Source organism: Alligator mississippiensis, chromosome 11, assembly GCF_030867095.1.
Source record: "Alligator mississippiensis isolate rAllMis1 chromosome 11, rAllMis1, whole genome shotgun sequence".
Taxonomy (NCBI): domain Eukaryota; kingdom Metazoa; phylum Chordata; order Crocodylia; family Alligatoridae; genus Alligator; species Alligator mississippiensis.
This window is the reverse complement of record NC_081834.1, coordinates 51,116,895-51,126,245: the sequence shown is the minus strand read 5'-3', so window position 1 is coordinate 51,126,245 and position 9,351 is coordinate 51,116,895.

The following is a 9,351-nucleotide window of genomic DNA, read 5'->3' as shown; positions in this document are numbered from 1 at the left end:
GTTTGCCCAGGGCCTGCCACACAGTGTCACTACCCACCTTGCTCACCAGCAGGCTGGATTAAATCAATTGATGGGTCAGATCCATCCCTCAGACCATATTTTACCCACCCTTGTCCTATAGCCATGAGCAGAATATGCCTCTCCCCAGGGCTGGACTGACTCCCGGCCATTCAGCCAGGGTGTCCAGCTAGGATGTGGTCTAATGGCTGTCCTGTCTGGGATGGCTTAGGGGTCTGTGGGGAGAGCAGCCCAGGCCCCAGTGGGGCAGTGTTCCTGGGCACAAACCCCACTCAGAAACCTCAGCAGTGATTAGGCCCCATGGAAGACAGGATTGAAGTGGAGGAGCGGCTGGCCCCGGGGAAAGGGCCCCTCTCTGTGTCTCAGAAACCACCAATCCCTTTCTATTGGGGTCCCATGGACCAGGCCACATGTGAAGGGAGCTGGCTGTCGGGGCTGTTTTCCCCGAGGATGGACTGAGGCAGAGGCCTGTTTGGACTGCGAACATCTCCAATCACTGTGTCATGTAGCTCTCTGGGCAAAAGCCCTGGGGCAGACACAGTTACACCAGGAGCCAGTTCTTTCCCAGTACAGCTTGTCCCACCTGATCCATTGGAGCAAGCTGTACAGGGAACAGCACCACTTTGCTGGTGTGAGCTGTGGCTGCATGAGGAGGGTTTCATGATTGAGACCTGCTGGGATAGCTCTACTGGGAGGGCTTCAAGGTACAGACCTTGCTGACCAGTCCCCAGGGTGCGCAGGCACTGGCTGGCCTGTCAGAGTCTGTGTCCTGTGGCCCCAGCTTCCACTCATTTCCCCCTGTGGCCTTGAGGATGTGGGAACATCTGGCTGAGGAGTGAGAGGAATAATTGCCCATGTGTCTCTGCAGGGGCACGGAGGGGACATCTCTGCACCCAGCCCCCAAGTTCCCTGAGCTGGAGCAGGGAATCCAGGATTTCCGTGGAGAGAACAAGCTGGAGGAGGCTCTGACGGGATTCTTGGGTAAGAGGCACTTCCAGGTCTCTGTCTCACTGTACTGGGGTAAAGGCAGGGGAAGGGCAAGAGGGTCATGCTGGGGAAGCCATGGAGCTGGTTTACAGAAAAGGATCATGGAGTCATTATTGATGCCAAAATGAAGATGGGCTGACAATGTGGGGACGCGGTCAGGAAGGCCAACCGTACCTTGTCATGCATCCACAGATGCACGTTTAGCAGTACCAAGGAGGTGATCCTCCCCCTCTATGCGGCACTGGTCAGGCCGCAGGTGGAGTACTGTGTCCAGTCCTGGGCGCCGCACTTCAGGAGGGATGTGGACAGCATTGAGAGGGTGCAGAGGAGGGCCACTCGCACGATCAGGGGGCAGCAGGGCAGGCCCTACGAGGAGAGGCTACGGGACCTGAACCTGTTCAGCCTCCACAAGAGAAGGCTGGGGGGGATCTAGTGGCCTGTTACAAAGCTGTCAGGGATGACCTGCAGGCATTGGGGGAGTCCCTGTTCCCCCGAGCACTACCGGGAGTGACTAGAAATAGCGGTCACAAGCTGGCAGAGGGTAGATTCAGACTAGACATCAGGAAGCGTTACTGCATTGTCAGGGTGGCCAGGATCTGGAACCAACTTCCAAGCAAAGTGGTGCTGGCTCCTACCCTGGGGGTCTTTAAGAGGAGGCTGGATAATCACCTTGCTGGGGTTGTTTGACCCCAGTGCTCTTTCCTGCCATGGCAGGGGGTCGGACTTGACGATCTGTCAAGGTCCCTTCAGATCTTACCAACTATGAAACTGTGCTGTGCTCCCACACCCAGCTTCCGGCTGCGCCGAACTGAGGGGTTTGCAAATGGTTCAAACTCAGCACGCTGGCTCGGATCCCCACCCGCCCCGTGTCCTGAACACCAGACGCAGACCTCCAGACAAAACACCCCACATGCCCCTTGTGGCGGGCCAGTAGGGGACGCTCCTGCATTGAGCCGCCCACCTCCCTGCGCCCGACCACCGTCCAGGCTCCGAGTGCCTCCCTGGGGTGCTACCGTCCGGCCGACCCCTTCCCTGGAGCACACCCGCTAGCCTGGGGATCCTGCTGCCACCATCCAAGGCTCTGGACTCAGTTCTGGCTTTGCGCGCCTTGGAGAACACAGGCCTGATCATTCAATGGGTCCTAGACCCCATACAGGCACTTGGGGCACTTTCCCAAGTCCAGGGCTTATTAGGAAAAGTCTCCCTTAGTCCACAGACCTAAGGGGTCTCCTCAGCATAATTTAGACCCACTTCTCAATAAGTCTCCCACACCGGTCACAAGGAGAACTTTATTGATTACAGGGGGTAGGGCGGAAACAGGGTAAAAGGTAGAGCAATATCATGGAAATATCAGAGGAATATCAGAGGAATCCGATAGAGCAAACCACTATGGCTGAGGTAGCCTTTTGATCTTGCATCTGACTTACTGTAAGCTAGATATCTAGTCAGATCTCGAGTAGCTTACTCACACGCATCGTCCAGAGGTGGCTGGAGTTTCCCTCTGGAGGCAGGGCACTCTTGGAGCATGCAGTGATGAGGAGAGAGCCAGTTTCAGATTCACCTGGATGACCGCATGGCTAATGGCTCCCTTCTTCCTGGCCCAGGCCCTTAAATAACCTCTCTGACCTCAGCAGCCTGGTCCAATCGAAGCTGCCAGTGCTGGCCACAAGCAGACCAATCTAATAAACCATCACTGGCTACCTGGGTTGGTGACCGGGGCTTGCCCCCCAGGTGACCACAGCATCTGCCTCCCAGGCACCAGGCTTTTGTCATGTAGACAAGGGGAGAAGATCCCTGGCCTGAGGGATTCAACACCAGCCTCTCATGCTGGCAGAGACAGATCTGTGGATAGGGGCACAGACTGTGGCATTTCTGCCACACCCCTCAGCCCACACATCGGTCTCAGACCAAAACTGCTTCTCTGAACGTATCCCGGCCTCACCCTTCAAATCCCCCACCCCAGCTGGGAACATCCCACCACCCCTGGGATCTCATCTCTGGCCCCAACTCTGCCACGGGAGCCGGGCTTCAACATGCCACGGCTTCATCGAACACGTGCTCCGAGCTCTCACGCCCGCATTAGGCGGTTTCTGAGTCCTGTGAGTAAATGCTCACATTCGGCTGGCAGGGCAAGGAGCAAGGAGCAGGTCTCAGTGCCCACTTTGCTCTATAAAGGGAGAAAAATCAGCACCCTCTGCTCAGAGAGGACACACTGTTGTATATTTGTTACACATAAGTGTGGTCTGCACCTTCAGGTGAGTGCTGAGTGTTTTGGAGGATCTGGCCATGGCCCCTAATCCAGATTGGAGGGTAGAAATGCATTGATGGACACACCGGCTGGCACCGTGTCTGAGGTGATCGTCATTCCCCAGCCACCCGACAGCCCCAGCACGGTACAGAGCTGATATCATTACGCTGGAGACATGAATGACCATTTGGTGTCAAGACTTCCTTCTTTCTCTCTAGATACCAGCTCCGTAACCTGGAAAGATGGACCCAAGACTGCAGCGCTAGGCACTACCACAGTCCCTAAAACCCAGGCTTTTATGGGACTGAGGCAGCACACGAGCCACTGCCTGTGGGAAAATTTTTGACAGAACTGAATCGGTATTTTTATAGAAGTAAGGCCTTTCTCCATGTCTTCCCCCAAACCCTGAATTACTGTAGCTTCAAACAAGGAATCTCCTGAAATAGCTGCCCAGTGAGGAGTGACTTGGTTTTGGGAGAAATTAAAATGACCCTTTTGGTATGAAAAAGCACGTGAAAGGCTAGAAAACAGAAGTACGAGGTCTGTTCAAAAAGTATTGAGGCTGATGCTGTAGGAAACAAAATCTTTTATTTATAGGGGTTTCGGCTTAATCTCCTTTGAAGTGTGCTCCTTCTGCAGCCACACACTTCTCCCAATGTTTCTGCCATTGACAGAAGCACTTCTGAAGCAAGAGAAAAACGTCACATGGGGCCAGGTCAGGTGAATATGGAGGCTGCGGCACTTGTGGGATACAGTGCAACTTTTTTCTCTTCCCTCAATTAAAGAAAACCTTGAAAGGAAGAAGATTTTGTGATGTGGAAACCATAAAACAAAATGTGATGGAGCAGCTTGCAGCAATCCCACAAATTGCTTATCAGAAGTGCTTCCCTCAATGGCAGAAACATTGGGAGAAGTGTGTGGCTGCAGCAGGAGCATACTCCAAAGGAGAGTAAACTGAAAGCCCTATAAATAAAAGATTTTGTTTCCTACAGCATCAGTCTTGATACTTTTTGAACAGACCTCGTGTGTTTGCTGTGGAAACAAGGGCTGGCAGAAGACGGATCCTTCCATTTATATGGAGAATATTGGCAGCAGTAGGAGTCAATGTCCACCCTTGTGCGCTGGAAATGTACGGTGTTGCATCCTCTTCCTCCTTATAAAATGACATCCAATATCCAAGTGAGTTTTGCAGCACAATATTGCATCGGTTACCAAACCCATTCATGGACAGTGGGTTTAAGGCAGGCTGTGAGCAGTGCTGGAGGAAAGGCTTTGCTGACTCCAGTGGTAACCCTAGATAATGTCCATTAATATAATGTCGACTGAGGACCCTGCTGACCCACAGCTCCTACCTCGTTAGCTCACACAGCCATGGCTTCTCTTGTACTTTTGTTTTCCATAGGAATACTCCCAATTTCCTGGCAGTACCCTTCACATGGCCATGAATTACCTGTTGCCCCATATCACGGTTCACGCAGAGCACGCACAGGTCTCTTCCATCAGTGAAGTGGCAATGCAAACATCTGCCGGAGCTTGTCACTGCAGGGGTTGCGGGGGCTACTGATGGACAGGGGCAGGGGCTTGATGCACAGCCAGCCGCTGGCTCAGATGGAGGGGAAAGAGAAACAGTGCTGCACCCAGGGCACACGGTGACCAGGGTGACAGGAGTGGGGAGCACCAGGTGCTTCAGACCTGGATGCAGTTGAGGGGAGAGGGAAATGGAGGAAATCCCAGCTCTGCCCACATCTAGGCATCTCTGTGAGACTGAGTCTCGGAGACCAAGCACTCCGCTGCCCAACTGCTTTGTAGGCGAGCGGCTGGTGCACCTTCCATTGGAAAACATGGGAGACATGGGGTAGGGGCTGGTGGTGAGAGCTGCGTGCTGGGAGCAGGGACTGGGACACGGGGCTGCAGTTCCCTCCTTAGACTGAAGAAATTCAAATTCTCCTCTCGACCTCCCAGTAGATGCTGGGCAACCAGCTGAGACTGCACTTGGGAGATGTGGGCTCTGCATCCTGGGAATTGCTTCCAGGACATTGCTTGGTCACAAGTCCAGCTCCTGGGAGCAGAAACAGTGAGCTAAAGCCCAGGCTGTGCTCTGGTTTGGGTCCTTTGGGTCTTTTGCTTTCATGTCAGCCATCTCTGTGTCTGTGGTGAAGCAAGGGTCCTCCCCACCCTGGGCAGGGGCCCAGACAGGCGCTCTCAGCTCCGCACTTGATGTGACCCTTACAGAGACTGGCCGTACCCCTGACACGGTGCAGCCCCTCTCTGCTCTCCAGCTCCTCAGGGGCTGGGGGTGCGGGCTGGGGGTGAAGCACCTGGGGCCTTTTCACCTGTCACAGGTGGGGAAAACGCAGGGAGCTCTGGGTGCTGCTGAGAGCAGAGGCCCTGGCAGCTGGCACAAGACAAATTCCATCGATGGTGACACTTTAGCAGTCCTTGAGTGGGGACAGTGACGTTCCTGGCTCGAAGGCTGATGTATGGCAGTCTAGGGGTGTGCATCTTGAAGGGATTTGAATATCTTGATTAAAAGGACAAGTATGTGTGAGGGGGAGGCAGGAACCTGTGGTGGGGAGGGGGCCTGGCTGTCACTTCCCCCTTACTTTTTGCTGTCGGTTTTGCAGCTGCTGGAGAGAGCAGGATGGGGGAGTGAAGCCTCTCTAAAAATTAATTCAATTAGGACAGCCAGGGCTGGGTTTCCAAGGCCACTGGCCCAGGACCAGCCGTCTGGAGAGTGACCAGTACCCTCAGTGAGGGGCACAGCCATGCCCTCTCACCCTGCTCACAGCCTCTTCTCAGTCAGGGGCTCCATCGGCCTAGATGTGAAAGCCCTGCTTGGCCTGAAAGGCAGCTCCTGGCTCAGGCCAGCGCCACAGCCCTCCATCTCCATTGGGACATTCTTGCCCTGCAGCCGCTACTGTGGAGGCTGGTGGATGATCAGGCCCTTGGCCGACTCCTTCCCGGGGTGAGAAGCTCATCCTACCCCTTGTGGAGCATGGGAAACACTAACAGGACTGGACTGAGTCGGGAGCTTTTCAGCCAGCCCAGCACTTCTCTGGGGAGGCACAGACAGGCTGATCCAGAAGTGTTTGGAAGATGGTGTCAGGTCCTTTATGAACTCCTGTATCAAACTGCAAAAAGAGCTGGGTGCATGCAGCATGCCACAGCTCTGCCTGCTCGTGCACCCATGGCCTGAACAGTGTCAGCATCAAACTACTGTCTGTCTGTGCCTCTTCCCATGCGTCCCTCTGTCACTCCATCCACTGCTCCATCCCCACAGCTACCCCATTCTGCCGTCTCACATCCTGGTCCTCAGCTGCAACTGGTTCTGCTGGGCACAAAACCACAAGACAACCATCAGGATGACATTAGCCTAGCCCTATAGCACTTTTGGGGCCTTATCACATGAAAAATGTAACTTTGGTAAGCACCTGGTCTCTATGCCATGCTGGTCCTGGGGCTCGTGACTGAGAGAGAGGTTGTCACAGCTGCCCAGGGAATTTGGATGCAGGGTTCTTAGACCCACATGTCCTGGGCTTCCCGCCTCCTCTGGCAGCTGAGAAACCCCACACCAGGGACCTCCCTGCAGGACGCCATCATTCCCTTTACCTGCTCCTCCTCATCCTGGACCGCCAGCAGCTGGGAGCTCCTGGCGGAGCAGTCCTCATGGCTCTGGCACCAGGGTTGCAGTTTTGTAGAGACTCAGTAGCACTTGTCCCCACGCAGCCCGCAGTCCACAGAGGTCACTGCATCAAACAGAGCAACCTCAGAGCCCCTGGGGAAGCAGAGCTTATTCCCAGCACTGTGCTCTGGCCATGCACCAGACCCACTCTCTGCAGTGGTGGGGAGAGATGCTAGATGCAGGGCAAATGCAAGGATTAAACACTAGCTGGGACAGCCCTCTGCCCAGACAGGGGATTTACTCAGTGTGAGGGCCCTTTACAAGGCCACAGCAGCCTAGAAAGGGCTGGAGCAACTGCCGGCAGGAGCTCAGTGTGAATGCAACAGCAAATGGGAAGAAAAATGAGGAGCAGCTGAAAGGGAAGAGGAAGGAACATGGGGACTGGAGCAATGGAGGGAGGGCTATGGGGTGGGTGTAGTGAGCTCAGATCCCCACTGGGGGGAAAAATAAAAGAGAGCCTGCTACAGTGTTATCAAGGTCTGTCTGGTCCCCTTCGTGTCACTCAGCACTGGCCAGGCCCAGCTGGAGCCTCATGCACAGTCTGGGCACGCAGTTGATGAAGGATGGGGAGATGCTGGGAGGATCCAGAGGTGAGTGACAAAGGTGAGGAAGGGGCTGGGAAGCAGATGATCAAGAAAGGCTGAGAGAACAATGTGAGCATGGTTGGGAAGAGGAGATTAAGAGGTGGGAGAGGCTGCCGTAAAGAGGGGCAGCGGCTATTTTCCCTGCCACAGGCGGCAGGACAGGGAGCCAAAGGGCTAGACAGCAGCAAGCCAGAATCAGACTAAAGGGCAGGAGAATCATCCTGCTGTCAGTCCAGTCGGAGGTAGAGCGAGCTCCTGGCTGTGGGCAACAAATATCTGTTAAGGGCCAAATGTCCTGAAGAAACCAAGAGGCTGTAGCTCCGCTGGCAACCCTGAGCCAGATTCAAATGGACCTGATTTGAGGTGACTACTTTGGGGTCAATGCGGGCCTCAGCCCCCACTGCTGCAGGCTGGGGCCAGTTCACAACAGTCACTGGAGCCCTGCTTGTTCACGCCAACTGAGGCTCTGGCCAGGGCCAGAAGCGTTTCAGAGCGGATTGTTTTTCTGTATGTGCTACTATCCACATCCCCCTTCCCCTGAGACATGTGTACGTGTGTTTGATCTGGGAACACCTCATCATGGTTTCAAGCTGTTTTTGGTGCTCTCAGCATAAGTGAAATGAGCCGTCTGTGGGCAGCAGTGTGGAGCGAGGGAGCTGGTTTCTATGAGCTCTCTCACTTCTTTTGCCATACACAGGTACGGTGAAGAGCTCTGCAAGGATGAAACCTAACCCTGGTAATCCAGCATCTCTGGTGGATCCTTGTGAAATCCAGCTTCAGGCTGCAGACCTCCTTGTCAAAGAAGAGCACATTTAAAGGGAGCTCTTGAAGTGCTGCACATTGCCAACCAAGTGTGCCAGGCACATGCCAATGCCCTACTTATCTAAATCTTTTGGTGTATAGGAATGGGGTGGTGCCATTTTAAATAGCTTGCTGGCCCTTGCACCCTCTACACCCATCTTCCTGAAACTTGGCATGCATCATGCCTTCAGAAGGGGCTACCGTTCCTGCAAGTTTCATCCAAAGGTGGCCAGAAATGACAAAGTTATAGCCTGTTTTGTCGTTCCCCATTATGTCCTATGGGCGAAATGTCGAAACAGGGTCGAAATGGCAAAATGTTTCGATGGAGCAAAATGGAACGGCCGTTGCACCTTAAAACAAAGTCGAAACAAAACACTGTTCTGTCAAAACGCCGGTCGAACAGAGAGCTTCCTCTTCACACAGCCCTAGCAGCCATGTCTCAGGCCCCCTCTTTGCTCCACGTGAAGCTGACACAATGCCCCTGGCTATTTCCAGTCCTTGTGTAAAGTGGGCGGCAAGCAGCCTGGTGGGATAATATTCTCAATGCTGGGGCAAGTATCTATGTCTGTCACCTTGAGCCCTGGCCTGTCCATAGCTGCGGCCACACCACTGAGCCATATCCCACTCTGCCTCGCCATCTTCCTCCTACCCCCAATACCTCCCTGTCTTGGCTTCCCTGGGGGACCATCTCCAAATGGAGCAGCTGAGCAGGGCCTGGGTGATGCCTGGCCTGTGCAGTGGGGTTGGAGCCAGGGGCCAGGACATCAGTTTGCCAGCTCAGGGTGAGGGAGGGGGCAACTAGAACCAGGGCCTGCAACTCTCCCGATGAAGCCCCCACTCACATGTAGCTCCTGGGACCGAACCACAAGAGGTCTTCTTCCATCTCATGCCCGCTAACTGAGGGCTTTGGCCCAACTTTGTTTCTATGACACAGGCACTGGTACATGTGTACAGTGGGAGCGTGTGCATGGCCACATGCCTGCCTGGCAAGTGCCGTAGCCCACTGAGCTCCAACTTGCAGGATTTGTAGG